Source organism: Parasteatoda tepidariorum, chromosome 2 (genome assembly GCF_982258835.1).
Source record: "Parasteatoda tepidariorum strain Cologne lab strain chromosome 2, Ptep-v5.0, whole genome shotgun sequence".
NCBI classification, from domain to species: domain Eukaryota; kingdom Metazoa; phylum Arthropoda; class Arachnida; order Araneae; family Theridiidae; genus Parasteatoda; species Parasteatoda tepidariorum.
Genome location: NC_141756.1, coordinates 9,907,577 through 9,926,539, shown reverse-complemented (window position 1 = coordinate 9,926,539; position 18,963 = coordinate 9,907,577). Strand labels below are relative to the sequence as shown.

The 18,963-nt window shown below is 27.9% G+C and overlaps 1 protein-coding gene across 29 annotated transcripts in view; it reads right to left on the bottom strand.

Annotated features, from left to right (window-relative positions):
• The window catches only part of by (focal adhesion protein tensin), a 365,221-nt gene that overhangs the window by 188,506 nt on the left and 157,752 nt on the right, over positions 1 to 18,963 (bottom strand). For 2 of the 29 annotated variants that reach the window (XM_071177125.2, XM_071177139.2), the window contains exon 1: positions 4,925 to 5,163. The exons of 23 other annotated variants lie outside the window; for them this stretch is intronic. The gene's annotated coding sequence lies outside the window, so the exon portion shown is untranslated. Of the gene's footprint in view, positions 1 to 4,924; positions 5,181 to 18,963 lie in introns of those variants that run through there. 4 more of the 29 variants (XM_071177142.2, XM_071177129.2, XM_087156863.1 and 1 more) reach the window with 3 other exon arrangements.

Sequence of the window (18,963 nt, the reverse complement as noted above, 5' to 3'; positions counted from 1 at the left end):
TTTTAAACGAATTAAAATTTTAAGAGAATTAAATATGACATTAAACTAAGTTGCGATAAAAACCAATAAAAAAACAGATAAAAATAAATAAATAAAATAATGATATTTATATATATAAAGAAAGATACTACTAAATGGTACGTTGAAAAATGACTTATTAAAAGTTTGGATTAATTAAAATGTTTTTTAAAGAATTTAACTTGATATCAAGAAAATATTTAAATTAGTTTTTAATTGTAAAAAGAATGCAAAACTTTATTTAAGTGGTAAAACACGTTTTTGAAATCACAAATTGAATTTCTAGACTAATTAAGGTTCTAAAAGAAATAAACTTGAAATTGAATAATGATCTAATAGAAACTACAAAAACAAATGTGCTTTTGAAAATAATAAAATGCATTCAAATGTTAATTAAAGTGTCCATGAAATTTCCAAATTAAGTTTCCGTTTATTTAAAAAGAAGAAAAAAAGAAGAAAAGAAAGTTCTTTCTAGCTAAAGGTGGAAAAAATTTTCATAAAAAACTAGTAGTTGTTGTAACAGTAAATAACTTAAATAGACATAAGGTTTTTTGAACCACTTTATTTCTTTTTATCCAGTTGTCACTACTAAAATAAACTCTTCATCTTTTTGGAAATCATGTATCTATTCTTCAGCTTTTTTGACAGGTAAAAACTGCTCTTTTTCCGTGTTATTATTAGTATTTAAAAAAAAAATTACACAAATAAAAACTTTTTTAATTACCGGGGATGAACACTAAATAAAGTTTGTCTCAAAACATGTTTTGCAAATATCATAACAATTATTTTGAGGTTTAACTTCAACAAATTGAGAGGCAAATATCGTTATCAAAATATTTTTTGGAAATATCATAACCATTATTTTGAGATTTAATTTCAACAAATTGAGAGGCAAATATCGTTTTCAAAATATTTTTTGGAAATATCATAACCATTATTTTGAGATTTAACTTCAACAAATTGAGAGGATTTCAAAATATTTTTTGGAAATATCATAACCATTATTTTGAGATTTAATTTCAACAAATTGAGAGGCAAATATCGTTTTCAAAATATTTTTTGGAAATATCATAACCATTATTTTGAGATTTAACTTCAACAAATTGAGAGGATTTCAAAATATTTTTTGGAAATATCATAACCATTATTTTGAGGTTCAACTTCAACAAATTGAGAGGCAAATATCGTTCTCAAAATATTTTTTGGAAATATCATAACCATTATTTTGAGATTTAACCTCAACAAATTGAGAGGATTTCAAAATATTTTTTGGAAATATCATAGCCATTATTTTGAGGTTCAACTTCAACAAATTGAGAGGCAAATATCGTTTTCAAAATATTTTTTGGAAATATCATAACCATTATTTTGAGATTTAATTTCAACAAATTGAGAGGATTTCAAAATATTTTTTGGAAATATCATAACCATTATTTTGAGGTTCAACTTCAACAAATTGAGAGGCAAATATCGTTATCAAAATATTTTTTGGAAATATCATAACCATTATTTTGAGATTTAATTTCAACAAATTGAGAGGCAAATATCGTTTTCAAAATATTTTTTGGAAATATCATAACCATTATTTTGAGATTTAACTTCAACAAATTGAGAGGATTTCAAAATATTTTTTGGAAATATCATAACCATTATTTTGAGGTTCAACTTCAACAAATTGAGAGGCAAATATCGTTCTCAAAATATTTTTTGGAAATATCATAACCATTATTTTGAGATTTAATTTCAACAAATTGAGAGGATTTCAAAATATTTTTTGGAAATATCATAACCATTATTTTGAGGTTCAACTTCAACAAATTGAGAGGCAAATATCGTTTTCAAAATATTTTTTGGAAATATCATAACCATTATTTTGAGATTTAACTTCAACAAATTGAGAGGATTTCAAAATATTTTTTGGAAATATCATAGCCATTATTTTGAGGTTCAACTTCAACAAATTGAGAGGCAAATATCGTTTTCAAAATATTTTTTGGAAATATCATAACCATTATTTTGAGATTTAATTTCAACAAATTGAGAGGATTTCAAAATATTTTTTGGAAATATCATAACCATTATTTTGAGGTTCAACTTCAACAAATTGAGAGGCAAATATCGTTATCAAAATATTTTTTGGAAATATCATAACCATTATTTTGAGATTTAATTTCAACAAATTGAGAGGCAAATATCGTTTTCAAAATATTTTTTGGAAATATCATAACCATTATTTTGAGATTTAACTTCAACAAATTGAGAGGATTTCAAAATATTTTTTGGAAATATCATAACCATTATTTTGAGGTTCAACTTCAACAAATTGAGAGGCAAATATCGTTCTCAAAATATTTTTTGGAAATATCATAACCATTATTTTGAGATTTAATTTCAACAAATTGAGAGGCAAATATCGTTTTCAAAATATTTTTTGGAAATATCATAACCATTATTTTGAGATTTAACTTCAACAAATTGAGAGGATTTCAAAATATTTTTTGGAAATATCATAACCATTATTTTGAGGTTCAACTTCAACAAATTGAGAGGCAAATATCGTTCTCAAAATATTTTTTGGAAATATCATAACCATTATTTTGAGATTTAATTTCAACAAATTGAGAGGCAAATATCGTTTTCAAAATATTTTTTGGAAATATCATAACCATTATTTTGAGATTTAACTTCAACAAAATAAGAGGCAAATATCGTAGTGAGACTGAGGAATAATTGGTTCACTCAACTCAAGTTTAAACATGTCAATAAAATGTCAATTGAACCGATCTCTTCTTTGAACCAGTAAGTTATCATGTGAACTGCGAAAAACAAACAAAATCATAAAAATTAAGTGCACTCAGAAAACAGTATGGTCAAAACTATCAGATTATGATAAAATTTATCGTGATTCTGTCTGAATGGGATCATTAAAAAGCATGGTAATATTTATCGAAGCGCATTAATGGCTTTTGTTAAAATTAATAATAAAATATGGTTTTATTACTATGTTTAGTAGTAAATGTTGTAAAAGTTAATACGTTTATCATGACACCTTACCAAGGTATAAAAACTATTTGATTAAATTAGCCAGTTTTCCTTCGTCCTACTTATAATTTCACAAAATGTACAATAATAAAAACTATAATTTTGAAAACCAGAATTTCCGGTAAACCTTTACCATACAAACGGAAAAATTACCAAATGAATTGTGTTAAATACAAATTATATTTAAGAAGCTGTAGAATTAATTCACAGTTTCAAGCCAAAATTTTCATAATAGTCGACGAAAAATTTAGAAATTAAATGCCTTACAAATACACTTGTTTACTCATTTTAAGCCAACGTATCTTTTTAGTTATCATTTGAATCTTTTAACTTTTAAGCCAACAAGTTATCATTTAAACTGGAAAATAAAGTGAAATAAAACCATTACAGAATGTTTTATTGTAATTGTAAAATTGGCTCAGGGTTGAAACTTAAAACTTGCACGATTCTCAAAAACAAAACAGAAATTAATGACCGGTGCACCGATTTGTTTACTCACTTTGTCCTTTGTGGCAAATGGGACATGGGTGTCCCTTCAATAATTTTTTTTTCTGACTCTCTAACTATAAGCAAAAATTTATTTTGGTACTTTTCAATTATAAACAGTCTAACAATTACTAAAAAAATATGTTAGATTATCTAAATTATATTTGAACTAAATTTTAAAATACAAAAAAAAGTAGCTTAAATTTTTTTCTTCATTCCTATTTAAAAATTTATTAATAATTGAGAAAATTCAATGATGAATAACTGTTTCTCTTAAATCTAAGTAACTACAAATAAATGCCAATTGGAAAAATCATTGTTTGTAAATGAACCGTTTCTGGAAGATTTCACCTTGAAAGCAGAAAAAAACCAGCGTTTCATGCTTTATATCATAATCATGAATTTTAAAAACGCTACATATTATATGTTTTACTTATTTTGACCTAAATGAATGCAAAATAAAAAAAATATTAAAAATATGTTTTACAAATACTCTGCGTCAAGGGGTTAAAGCTACAATTTTATAAACTTAAAAAGATTTAAATTAACACTATCTATAAGCTGTTTATTTGAATCGATTGTCAATTAAATATTTAAGTGCTAATTTGAAACCATTCATTAAAAAAATCTATTAGTTAACATTCTACCAATAATCATTTAAAACTTCAAGATATCAATTGACATTACATATTATAATCTGAATCAATAAGTTATAATTTGAATCTATATATTAAAATTTAATAAGTTATCATTTGAATCTACATATTATACTTTAATAAGTTATCATTTGAATCTACATATTAAAATTTAATAAGTTATCATTTGAATCTACATATTAAAATTTAATAAGTTATCATTTGAATCTACATTTTAAAATTTAATAAGTTATCATTTGAATCTACATATTATACTTTAATAAGTTATCATTTGAATCTACATATTAAAATTCAATAAGTTATCATTTGAATCTAGGTACATATTATACTTTAAGTTATCATTTGAATCTACATATTATAACTTAATAAATTATCATTTGAATCTACATATTAGAATTTAATAAGTTATCATTTGAATCTACATATTATAATTTAATAAGTTATCAATTGAATCTACCTATTAAAATTTAATAAGTTATCATTTGAATCTACATATTATACTTTAATAAGTTATCATTTGAATATACATATTAAAATTTATTAAGTTATCATTTGAATCTACATATTATACTTTAAAAAGTTATCATTTGTATCTACATATTAAAATTTATTAAGTTATCATTTGAATCTACATATTATACTTGAATAAGTTATCATTTGAATCTCCATATTATAATATAATGAGTAATCATTAGAATTTATTCATTATAAGTCACACTTACAAGTCAGATGTATCCCTTAACCAGGCATAAAAAAAAACTCAGATTTCAGGTGTGAGCAATCAACTCCACGTGCACTTCAACACAATTCACCAGATGTTGCCCCTTTCCCTCAACCCTCACAGGGGAAGGAAAAAAAACTGTTCAAACCGAAACTGTAACAACTACTACAGAGAGGGGTCGGCGGACACACAAGTTGCTTGCTTTCACTTCTCCCAGAATCTCTTACCTAGGCAGCCAACGGTTGCAGTTAACTCTCGCTCTTCCCTTCCCCTGGAATTAGATGCTAAAAATAAATTCTGTTCCTGATCAACTGGGGAAGAGGCAGACGATTTTTATTCTTTTTCATGTATTAAGAAAGGGTGTTAGATGTCACGTGTTGGCCACGCGACCGGATAAGATAGGGGGATTTCAGCTTAAGACCCTCTTTGCGGTACGTTTTAAAAAACTTTCTTTTCTTTACGAATGTTTTAAATGTGGCGTGTCTTCCGCTGGAGGCGGATGTTTAATTATTTGTTGTTGAACTCGTTTTGAAAGTAACGATGCGAAATCCTAGGGGGAAAACCATAGACACCACTAAATCTCTTACGGTTTAAAACAAGCATTTTTTTTCTCCTTTTTACCATTTGCGTTTATTTATCTTTTTTTCTGATTTAATTTTTTTTTCTTTGAGCCTTATTCTTATTATAAATCTGATTTCACATTTACTTTAATCCAGATTACTTAAGTTTAAGAAAGGAATATAAATCAAGATTAAATAATTTCTTTTCTTTTCGTCTCGCCATTCTTCATCCTTTAATTCCTCTTTTTTTTTTTTTTTTTTTTCAGGAAGCCTTTCTCAACCTTGTGGTATCTGTTTTTGTTTCAAGTTGAAAAGATATTTTAAGCTATTATTTGTATTTACAAGGAAACCCCCACATGTAAGTGGAAAAAAAATCCCACTACTCCCATAAAAGATGCATACAACAGGCAACAAAGCTTGTTCTATCAGAGTATAGTATTTTTAAAACACTTGAAAGTATTATTTGTGCCTATTTTCACTCTGATCGAGAAATAAGTTAATAAAATAAATAATTAATTACCGTTCCGCCATTTAAATAAACTGTCATTTTAAATAAACTATAGAAGAGTAAACAAGTCCGCTACAATTTTATTTGATAAAAGGCTTAAACATCAAAAGGTTAAAATTACTAATCAATAAGTAAAATGAAGAAAAGTTCTGAGGAATATCTTGGTAATTTTATGATGATATCATAGAGCATGGCATAAAAATCCTTTATATGGTAATTTTACTTTTTCAGGTTTGTATTATCATTAAATATGGTGATAAGAGCTATAATTTTGAAAACCAAAATTCCAGGTGAGCTGTTGCCATATGAATGGAAAAATTACCAAATGAATGGTTTAAGTATCGTTAATTTTAATTTTACTACCAGAATTATGTTTTTTTTTTTTTTTTTTTTTTTTTTTTTTGTACAAGAAATTGCATTACCAAACAAGCTCGGTGATTCTACTAGAATTTTTTTTCTCTGTGTAGAAATTAGAGCTTTGGTCATTCAAAGGTATGATATTGGATGATTCACAGAATGGTATTGGAGAGGTAGAAGAGAAGATTCACGGAATAATATCGAAAGGGTGGAAGAGAAGATTCACAGAATGATATTGGAGAGGTAGAAGAAAAGTTTCACAGAATGATATTGGAATGGTAGAAGAGAAGATTCACAGAATAATATCAAAAGGGTAGAAGAGAAGATTCACAGAATGATATTGGAGAGGTAGAAGAGAAGATTCACAGACTGACATTGGAGGGAAAAGAGAGCAGGAGTTACAAAATGATATCGTAGGGGTAGCGTAAGAGGTTTAGTAAATGATATCGTAGCGGAAGGAAACTGTTATCAAAACAAAAATCGTTGTCGTTACCAAAAAGTTACAACTATGTCATTTTGAGAAATAAGAACTAACTTCTTTTTCTAAAATTAAATTAAGGACTATGAAATACGATTAACAATACAATGCATACTAAAGAAACGATTCTTATGTTTGGTTTTCCACTTAACTTTGAAACATCATGTTTCTTCATCATTCATAAAAAAAAAGAAAAAAGATTTATGATAGTCCAAGAAAAAGATATCCTTAAAATCAGTTAAATGGTGATCAAATTAATAGAGCTTTTCTTGACTACAGATCCCAGAGAGCAGAAGATTTCATTTTTCATGCCCTTCTATGTTCTTTTTTAGAAACAGCCTTCACGGAGTGCTTCATGTTGGGTGGAAGAAGTCATCGTCTGAACTCCTTCTCCTACAGGTGTCACCGCATTGAAAACCTCCACACCACACTTCGTTTCTTTTGTTCCAAATGTACACTTTAAATGGATGGTAGATTAAAAAGAGGAAGCAGAAAAAAAAAGCTCCAGTGACAGTACAATCTGGGAAAAAGGTGTATTTTAGTTCTCGCTCCAGAACAGCGACAAATAAAACAAAGTCGTCAAACAAAATATAAATGATGATCCTGCCTTCCGAATTTTTTCTTCCTTTATTATTTTTCCTTCGTTGAGATCACTCATTGGGCGTATACGAGACACAGTGGCAGTGTCTGTGTTTTTTTGCAAGAGATATGATATTTCAAAGACAGGGTGACAACCGTGACTGGCAAGAATACAAAATCAACGAAAAAGTTCGAGTGAACCTGGTATTCTAAAATTGGAACTGAAATCATGAACTTGATCATAGAACCAGTGTAACTTAACCTAAATCTACTAAAAAAGAGCTGTAAGTTAATTCAAATAGCTGTATTAAAATCACTGCACTAACGCAGAATAGGTAAATCCCTCATAAAGCTCTTGATAATCCCTCTCATCTTTATTCAGACGTTCTAGAATTGATTTAGCTAATTCCTATCTAGTCTACAGAATACTTTATGATGAAATTCTAGATCATAGATCTTTTATCACCGCCTATTTTGAAAGACAAAAACTTTACTACACCCCTTACAAAAAAAGGAAGAAAAAAACATTACCAAATAATTTAAATAAAATTATTTGGGTTTTCTTCTGAGAATTTTAATACTCTTATTATGATACTCTTTTCTAGCTATTATATTGAAAACAATGCTTTTGATACTCTGCATAATAGTTATACAATGCCTTCTACATCTTTTTAGAAAACAATGCCTTTGATACTCTTCTATAACTATTATATTGAAAACAATACCTTTGATACCCTTCTACTGCTATTATATTGAAAACAATGCCTCTGATACTCTTCTATAGCGATTATATTGAAAACAAGGCCTTTTATAAAGATATTTTGAATACCTTTTTAAGTTAATAATTAACAAAATTTTTATGTTTTCTCCTCTGTTTAATAATTCAGAGGGACATTATCAATAACACAATTAAATTTAGATTTCTTATTGCTAATTTATAAAATATTGATTTTTGACTTAAATTTGAAATTTTATAAGTTAATGTTAAGAACTAAGCCTTTATATTGAAAACAAACATAAAAAACATAATAACCAATACCTAATAACCAATGTTTTAATATTATAAACAGTTTTTATACTAATTTTGATGAAAATAACACTAATGCAAAATTATTAAGAGTTTGCAATAAAAATAAATTCAATAAATAAATTCAATATATCGCTTGGCGATTTAAATTAAATAATTGAGTATTATTTTTCTGATTACTTACAATTAAAATGTGAAATAAGAGCAGGTAATTTATAATCAGCTCAATCTGTAATCCATTGTTTGTCGTTTTTAATACAGCAAATTTCAAGTTCAAGTTAACTAAAAAATATATTTCACATTTAAATCAGAAATTTATATTTTATAAATTAGCAATAAGAATTTCAAATTTAATTGTATTTTGATAATTTCCCTTTGAATTATAAAACAAAAAAGGAAACATAAAAATTTTGCAAATTTTTAACTTAAAAATGTATATACAGATAAAAAAAAACTTCTTCTTAAATCTATTTATAAAAGAAAAAAGTAAACAAAAACTGAAATAGTTTAAATTTAAAAAAAAAATACTTTTTTCCAAATGCGTGTTAACGTTACAGAATAATACAGTCTTTTAGGCGAAATTTATAAAAGCAGCTACGGTGCTGATGTTTCTAATTCGTACGAAAATTATTGCGCCGTTTAACGTTAAAAACTATTAAGTGGATATGACATCTGTAACTTTGTAATTTTGAACCCAACTCATAAGACAATGAAATTTCTATTCCAAGTAAGCCACTCGGATGTTTTGTTACTGAGGATATTTTTCGCATCGCGTAATGGATACATCCAACATTTCTCCAGAATTCAAGCCATAGTCGTTTGTTCTAGAATCACACGTTCTATTTTCCGAGCAGTTCTCGAATTAATTGATGAAAAATAACACAATTTCGTTTCCATAATTAATATTTACATAATTATACCCTATCACTCCCATTCATTCCAGAAACAAAGATATGCTTTTAAAATTTTATACCCAAATGTCGATACTAAAATTGTTCTAAGTTAAGCATCCAAATTAAAGATAGTAAATTTCGTATCAATAATTGAAAATTTAAAGCTTGATAATACGTGAACTTTTTAACAAAAAGAAAAACATTTTTAGTTTAGCTAAAATTATGTGCAATTGTAATGTTCTTCGTTGAGAATATTAAAATATCTTATTTTGTAGCTCACTAATTCGTCAGTCTGGAAGATCGAGTGCTGCTATCAATTGCTAATCTTAATTTTCAGTCCTTCTTTTTCCTTGCTTCTTTTTTTTTTTATGACTGAACTTACACGCCTTTCCATTTAGCGGTTAAAGACTTAACCAAAAAAATAGTTCCGTAATCTACATCGAGTTAAGATATCTCATTTACTAGGTACAAATTAAAAACCCGCAGACGATTTAATCTCGAACAATAATAAGCAGTCGAACTATGATTTACTTTTAATTTTTTTCTACTTCTTTTTTTTAATTTCGTAAATGAAGGGATTTTTTACAAACGTTTATGTTACATTTCAAAAGCAATGACAGGTTGAAAGGTTTTTGATTGAGCAATTATGATAGATTTTTCTTGTTTGTTTGATCTTCTCCGCACGATTTCTTTTGTTAGATGGCAACGATAGCTTTTCAGGAGAATTCTGATCGTTTGCACTCGGTTCGAATTAAATCGAGTTAAATGCAGTATTTATCTTTACATGGTTATTATTTTTATTTATTTATTTACTTGCAGTTTAATGCTGTTTCTGGTATTTAAGACTAATTCTTTCATTAGGGAGTTCTAGTTTTAAAGACTATATCAGATAAAATGATTAAAATACTATATAAATCGTGTTTCTCTCTTTGTTATTTGGTGTTTATACCACTTCCTGTTAAGGCCACATTAATATGATTATTTAAATCGATAACCTTTTCTTAAACAGAATTTATTATTTAAGAATTAACTTTAAGAGTACTTTTTAAAGTTAGTTTGTCAAGAAAAATGCTAAAAAATAAACGTATAAATTAAATAAAACTCACAAATTGAGAACAAGAAATCTAAAGTAAATACTCTTTGTTTCATTTTACGGAAAAATATATTTTTCTAAAAAACGGAAAAAAATTAAACCGATTTTTGAAGCGTTTTTCGTAATGTAGTATTTTATAGCAAATTTTTCAGCGGAAAAAGCTAGTTTTATATAACTGTTGAGTGTGAATTCATACAATTATTTATAGCTGATAATTTAAATTTAGTCCTTTTTAAAAAAGGGCCCTCTATGTTAATTTTAAAAATGAGGTAAAATATCAACTTGAAGTAAAGTAAGATTTCTTTCTTTTTTTAAAATATTATTTTCTAATTTATAAATATTAATATTTGAAAATGTAATCCACTACTGCATGGTTTGGGATGATTCGATGCATGCAAAATTTGAGAATTTGTTGTTAATTTGAATAACATTCATCATAACATTCGTGAGTTAAAAGTCTCGCGAAATTGACAACTTTTTAAAGGCATTTATTAACTTTTCAATGTTTTTTTTTCTCGTTTTACAAACAATTCTTTTCAACGAAATACGATAGATAGTTTAATGCTAAAGTTTTATTTTATTTATAAGGCATTCAAAATGTAATTTCCCTTCATTCCTTGGCAAATAAATAGAACACCCCTAACTATTAAAAAATAAAAGAACATCAAACGTTTTTTTTTTATCGATAACTTAGAGAATTTTTTCTCACATTAAATCGTGAGTATCAATGAATAATTTTTACTTAATAATTCACTGGAAGTCTAAGAAGCGACAGAGTACCTTTTCAAAAATTTAATAAACTAGATCCAAACATTTTTCATTAAAAAGTAAATGAAACTCCACGGCATTTTTTTCATGTTTTACTGTTGCACTCTATTCATTACAAGAGTAGAGTGTGACGGCTAGAGATAAGCAACACTTTACCTAACAGCTAAGAAGTGCTGTTACAACAGTAAAAAAATAGCCCACTATTCAATAAAAAGAATTATTTAGCACGACGGGAAATCTTTCGATGACATAAAATCCAAACAGTTAAGAGTAGCCTCTTCATTTCTGTTTTAAATTAAAAACAAAATTTCATTACGGTTCACATAAAACAGAATTCAAATGAAAGACTGAAGGAAGTTTACTGATTGGTCAAAATTTTACCAATGATGACACTATTATATCCAAAATGTTCCTTGAAATTATTTCCAGACATAAAACAGTACAATTTTTCCTAATTTTCTCTAGATAACAGATAAATAGAAACGCTTTGCTCTCTCTTCGTGGTGTTTTTCAACAAAAACGCTTCCCTAAACCAAATGAAAAAATAAAATGACTTGTCATTATCTTGCCTCATACTAAGAGCAATTTCACAAATGGAACAAAAATCTTCAAAAGACTAAATAAAGATATATAAAAGAATAGTTTTTTTTATAAGAGAAACTATAAATCTTTTATTAGCTCGTGATTTCCGACTTATAATGATCCATAGAAGGAAAACTTTTAGTCAATATTTTATGATGTGGAGAAAGAGAGCTATAAGCTTGAAATCACGACTTTAAAGCATTATATTTTATTTATTACCACCATGACTATTTGTTGTAAATATCAAATGGTTACGGTACACTTAAAAGAATCTCTTGTGATTTATTGCAGGAAAAAACGTTGTTGAAACATCCATCGATCTATGATTTAAAAAAGGTTTTGTCAAAATACCCATCCATCTATGGTTTTAGATATGAATCACCGACATTACAATTACATTAACAATTATTTTTTATTGAAAAAAAATACACATTTCATATTTACATTTAGAATCCTTATAAAAAAGACTAAAATTATGTACACATTGGGGTAACAGATTACTATTTTAAAGAGGAAGATAATAAAAACGTTATCAATTACTGACGAATCATTGAAGAGGAAGGCGAAATTTCACAACACGTTAATTGTTAGAGGAAGCTTAAGGGAAATTAGAAGAATATATTGGAAACACCTTCATGTTTCAATGCTTCAGACTGCATTTTTTTTACTCCCACCTTCATTGATTGTCATTCGTCAGATTGATTTCGATGACGTTTTTTTTCTCTTTTTTCCTGGCTTTTACTAATTTGCAACTACTCACGCAAGTTTCCTTTTAAAAAAAATTTTTTGAAAACGATTCTAATAATATATGTTATGGGCTGAGATAAAATATGATTACATACAATTGATTTTAAAATCAATAAATAGATGGACTTTTAAAATGGCTGACATTACGCTGTAACCGTATTTAACTATCACTACAATAAAGGCAAAGGAATCTGAAGTTGTTGTTTTAGTTTAAAATTACCTTTTTAAGTAGATATTAAACAACCACTAAACGAACGTATTACGCAAGAGCTGAGAAATGAGGGGCGGTTTGATTTAGAGACATACGCTAACCACTTATAGCCAATTTTAATTACTTAACTCCAAGGACAACAGATTTGTTGGCTTAAGTAAAGGAAAGAAAAGCTTTAATTTCTTACTCTCATTTTGCTCGCAGAGGATTCGAAAAGTGACAGGCAAGGTTACAGTTACGAGTTGAGGGAGTGTAACATTAATTGCAATTTCTTTTTTTATTTCGGGTTTTCTCCCAATTGGTAATTTGATACACAAACAGCGGCCACCCTCAAGCGTTTATTATCGTTTGATAAGAGATAAAATGGCTAGCGTTTCTTAGGTAATTAGAAAGAAACACCCCCAAAATGTATTGTGAATAATAATGGAGATGTTCGAGAAAATAATTCCAAAATGAAAAACTCGTTGTCACTCGAGAAGAAATGAGAAACATTCCTTTGACTGAAAATGGAATTTTTGTTTACAACGACATAATAAATTAATGTCAACAATAATATATTAACTTTGATAAATTTAGATCTGTGATAGTAATTACTTTTGATGTTTTCAACATCGAATCGAGAATATTTTAAAGCAGTTATTTAATTCTTGAATGTAATTTTTTTGAAAATGTATTTGCTATGGTTAAGAAATATTTTATTAGGTGGTTTAGAATGATTATTTGATAACTAAAATAAGTTAACCTTTTCATGAAATTACTGCTTTTCATTTTTCCTTTTTTTAATTTAAATTATGAAAAAATTTATTGTTTTTTATTTTTTCCACAAGAAAATAATTTGAAAAAAAAAATTTTTTTTTGTGTAAAAAATAACATTTTTTACTATCCTTTTTTGAATATCTATTGCATTCTATTGGCACCATTTCCTTAAATTTACTTCTTCTCAACTGCCGTGTTATTTTTACATACATAAAGATCACACAAATGAATAGAAGAATCTAAAATTCAATGAGCACAATTATTTAATAGGTTAAAATAGATGAATATCATAATATTATTTATATGAAACAAAATTAAAAGAAAATATCATCTTTAGATATAATAGTCTCCAAAATGAATAAGCACATTTTTATAATATGGGTTAAATTTAATGGTCACTTATCATAATATCACCCATACAAGCAATCATAATATCACCAAAATTGATACAAGCAACTATAATAACAAATTAGTCCTGTTTTATAAAGAAACATCTAAAACGAACGAGCGTTTATATAATATCCTCTTAATGATTGTATAGACAATTTAAACTTTATAACACTCAATCATACGCTGTGCTATTTTTTTTATTATCGTGATGCTATTATACGATAATTTTGATGCTATTATAATTTTTAATTTAGTTTTAATAGCATCAAGGTTTGTGGCAATCTTAGTAATAATTCATGAAAGTAATAAATAGAGCAATTTTCAAATATTATAAATATTGCACTTGTTTGATGCCTTATTTTTATGACAAAATATCATAAAGGAATACGATATTATTACAAAATAATATTATTATTATAAAAATATTATTTTCTAACACTATAAAATGACATCTTGTTTCCAAATGATATCATTATAAAATAATATTTTTTGTATTATTAAAAAATTAACTCTTTATACAAAGAACGTCTTTAATAAATTACGATAAAAACTTAAAACCAACACAAATTATAAAGAACTGAATTTTACAAACTTCTGCGACCTTAACAAGGCATCAAACAATGTTATAACGTTCGAAAATAATTACTTAAAAATAATTAGTAAGATTACAACAAATCTTGATGCCATTAGAATTCAGAATAATGCTTTTAAAGCGATGTACTTGAAATATGAAGTAAATAATTAAGATAAAGCATAATTTTTAAATTTTGAACAGCAGCAAATTTACAAACTGTTTACAGGTTTAAAGACTTGTCTCTAACCGGATATCATAAACAAATTCTAAAAATATTTTGGGCGATTTGAAAGTCAGGACACGATTATTTCAATACCCATTCGTCAGTTCTGAAAACATAAACACTTTTACTTTCAACTCGCATCAAAAAATTTATTAGCCACTTGGGTGTTTAGTTTTGAGCTCGGTTCACGCTTAAAAGAAATTTACGGATATTTTGAGTCGGGAATTTTTTAACTGAATCCTTCAACAACACTCAAAAGTTACGAGTCAAATTTTGTGAGATTTGAAATTCTGGCAGAAAAAAAACCTAAATATTTTACTGAGAGAAATAGCTCTGTCAAGAAAAAAAATATTTTCCAAAATAAATATACTATGCATAAAAGAACAGAATATTGATGAAAGTACATGAAAATAAAGAGGGAAACAATACAAATGTAAAATATAATGAAATTAATAATAAAAACATCTTTTAAAATCACGCTTTTTAATTATATACGAACTAAAAAAAATATTTTTGAGTTAAAATTTCGCGAGTCGAAAATGATGAGGAATTAAAGGTATTGTGACTACGTAACAGAAATCATAAAAAGAAGGAGTAATCAAAAACATTGCAACAAGAAATCGTAACAGAAACCACAAAAGAGCGAATAATCAAAGGCATTGTAACAAGGAATCGTAACAGAAACCACAAAAGAGCGAGTAATCAAAGGCATTGTAACACGGAATCGTAACAGAAATCATAAAAGAGCTAGTAATGCAAGGCATTGTAAGGAGGAATCGTAACAGAAACCACAAAAGAGCGAGTAATCAAAGGCATTGTAACACGGAATCGTAACAGAAATCATAAAAGAGCTAGTAATGCAAGGCATTGTAACGAGGAATCGTAAAAGAAACCACAAAAGAGCGAGAAATCAAAGGCATTGTAACACGGAATCGTAACAGAAATCATAAAAGAGCTAGTAATGCAAGGCATTGTAACGAGGAATCGTAAAAGAAACCACAAAAGAGCGAGAAATCAAAGATATTGTAACAAGGAATCGTAACAGAAACCACAAAAGAGAGAGAGTAAATAAAAGCATTGTAACAAGGAATCGTAAAAGAAACTATAAGAGTAAAAATATGGTTGTGCAAGAAAAAACAGAAAAAATCAATAATAAATTTTGAAGGGTGGTTCTATCGTCAAGACAATTTTCTCAGGATAAGACTATTAAAATTGTTTTCTTTATAACTATTATTATTTTTGCTTCTGCTTCTAAAATTAGAGATTCAATTATATTTGTCGTTAAGTCACATGAAAGCAATCGCCAATGGCAAGAAGATTCGTTAACTCTAAAATGAAGGGTTTGAATGAAGAATAGGGCAAATAAATTTTATTAATTTTATTTTTACAAAATAGGATGAAATTCATGACCACCGGGAGAACACAGGGTGACTTAATATAACGGATAGTGACCAAAAAACTTGTCAGTCAGTTGCTACTTTTTTCGTCGAAAATATGGCATTTTATTATTTTTTCTATCAAATAAATATGAAAAAATAATAAACACGTTATAGTATTCTATAAAATCGCTTTACTTCACGCTTGTTTCTTATATATTTGTTTTCCTTTTAAAAATAGGTCTTGTAATCTTCACTGAATTTAGATAAAAGCTTAAAAAAAATGCTTTACATTATTAGTATTAACAGTTTTTTAATCATTTGAAATTTTTAAAAGTGGCCACATAAGCCACTGTTAAAAATGGCTACTGACCAGCAGCAAAATTTCCTAATTTTGTCAAGGAAAAAAAAATCGGCTTTGAAACTACTCAATTTAAGCCTCTGAGATACAAATTGAACGTTTTTTTCCGATAAATACTTTACAAGACTTTAACTGCATTAGTATTAACAGTTTTTTTAATCATTTGAAATTTTTAAAAGTGGCCACATAAGCCACTGTTAAAAATGGCTACTGACCAGCAGCAAAATTTCCTAATTTTGTCAAGGAAAAAAAAAACGGCTTTGAAACTACTCAATTTAAGCCTCTGAGATACAAATTGAACGTTTTTTTCCGATAAATACTTTACAAGACTTTAACTGCTCCTAATGAGTGTTGCCAAAAAATAGTTACTAATAAGTATTAGGATTAAAATATTTAAACAGTATTAAATAGCTTTTTACAGGAAAACAAAGGCCGAAGAAGAGAATCTACTTTATAGGTTTCTTGCACCCAATAAAAGGCATATAAGGACGTATTAAAAAGTACTTTCAGGGATTACACTTAAAAGCATAATCTGACAGACCTTACAGCTAAAAAGAGATTCAATAAAATCGAACGCCTCTCAAGTTCAACGACTTCAACCAGGCCCATCCATCAAATTGAATATTTTGAAGCGATTCTCTCAAAAAATCGCCAAATTAGCTCCACTTTCATCAAAACTGCGGAGAGTCCATTAGAAAGGCTTTTATCAGCAAATCCTTAACCCAATCACTTCATGTCGATTTGGCGAATCACTCCGCAGGATTAGGTGACAGACAGTGCTAATGGCCGCTTTAAGCTTTCTCGTTATATTATAAAAAGCTGATTTTCATTTAATATTTACTTTTTTTTACCTGGAATGAAACCGGTTCAGGTTCTGTTATGGTTTACCCTTTGAGATATAAGGACTGACAGCGGGCGGAGTTTCCTTTCAAGGTTTTGACACCCCGTTCAAGGTTGATACTTAAAGAAGATTTAAAAAAAAGAAAACTTTTTTCTTATTATTTGGTTCCAATATTTACAGTTCACTTTTTTTTCTGCATAGTAACACTTTTACATTCCCAGCAGAGGTAAGGTCAGGAAATAGATAAGGTTACAAGATCACTATCATGACTTAGGAAGTATTGAATTATTCCCAGAATGCACTTTTTCAATTCTGTTTAATATGATAATATTTAAATATCCTGATATTATCTGAAAAAACTACGAAATATAATTGCTTACAATTTTTTTAATTTTTTTAAAACAATTTTAAAAAATCTAGCAAAAATAGTAAAAGCAAAGCGACGTACTTAAAAATTATCAAAACCCTTAGAGAAAGAGGCAAAGAAAAATGAAGAATTCTTACACTTATATATTCACTAAAATACGCTGATACAGGTAAATTAAACAATAAAATAATATCACAAAAAATTCTGGACATTTTATATTTTATAACCGTCGTTGAACAGCCGACGCAATCTTCAGTTTACGACTATCAATGTTCAATTCCGAAGCCTCGTAAATTTGAACCCAATCCAGAAGACAAGGGAACTCCTGGATCATGCATTGGGAGAAATTTGCCTTCGTGGAGAACTTATTGATGGAACTAACCCGCATACGCGTTAGATGGAAAGGAAAACCACGAAACCTTCCACCGGGGTTAGTCTGACGGCACGGGGCGGAATTCGAATCGACTGGTCAGCGCTGATATTCGAACCCGGGTCACCTCATCGAGAGGCAGTGCTCTATCCTTGAACCACCACAACTCTCTTTCTGAACATAGCAAAAAACTGCTTTCTGTTAGAGTTTGAAAAAGAAAGTAGCAGTAATCAACCGAATACTAAATACGCAATAAAATTGCGATGGAAAAAATACAAAAAGTTATTGACTCAAAACTAACAATGGTAATAATTATATAATTCCAATGATCCAAAAATAATTATAATAATTCCAGTGGTTAGAAACTTCCTTAAAGATGACCGTGTTAAAAAATGGCTGTCCAGTACTTGTGACTTACGTCAGCAAGTACTGGACGACCATTTTTTATTTTATAACGTAAGTAGGTTTGATATAATAGCATACACACTTGTATTCACCTTGCAACTTGATACCAACTCAGAAGACAAGGGGATTTCTCAATTTTAGGGTCCAAAATCAGAATATATTTGAAATTTTCTGTTAAAGCTAGCCCTTGTTTTTATTACGTAGAAACGGAAACCTTTCACGGTTAGTCCAACAGCGAGGAGACTGTAACCCACCTCGGGAATATTTTGTGTAAGCACTATAGTTAGTTCAGTTAGAGAAAAATATATATGAATTCTCCCGTCATAGCGGAAATTCAAACATCGGAGGCTTGCAACAGAATGTAGAGCTCTACAAAGCATCAAACGTGATCAACGGCATAACGATTGATAACGTAGATGGAAATTAAAAAAATGCTTACTTTTAGTTTTTTCATTATTATCTTCATTATTTATTATGTTAGAGACGCGTGAGCATAATGTTTTCTTTCTTAAATACAAAATTTATGTACAACGAATAGCCCTTTCAATGTACAATTTATGTACAACAAATACTC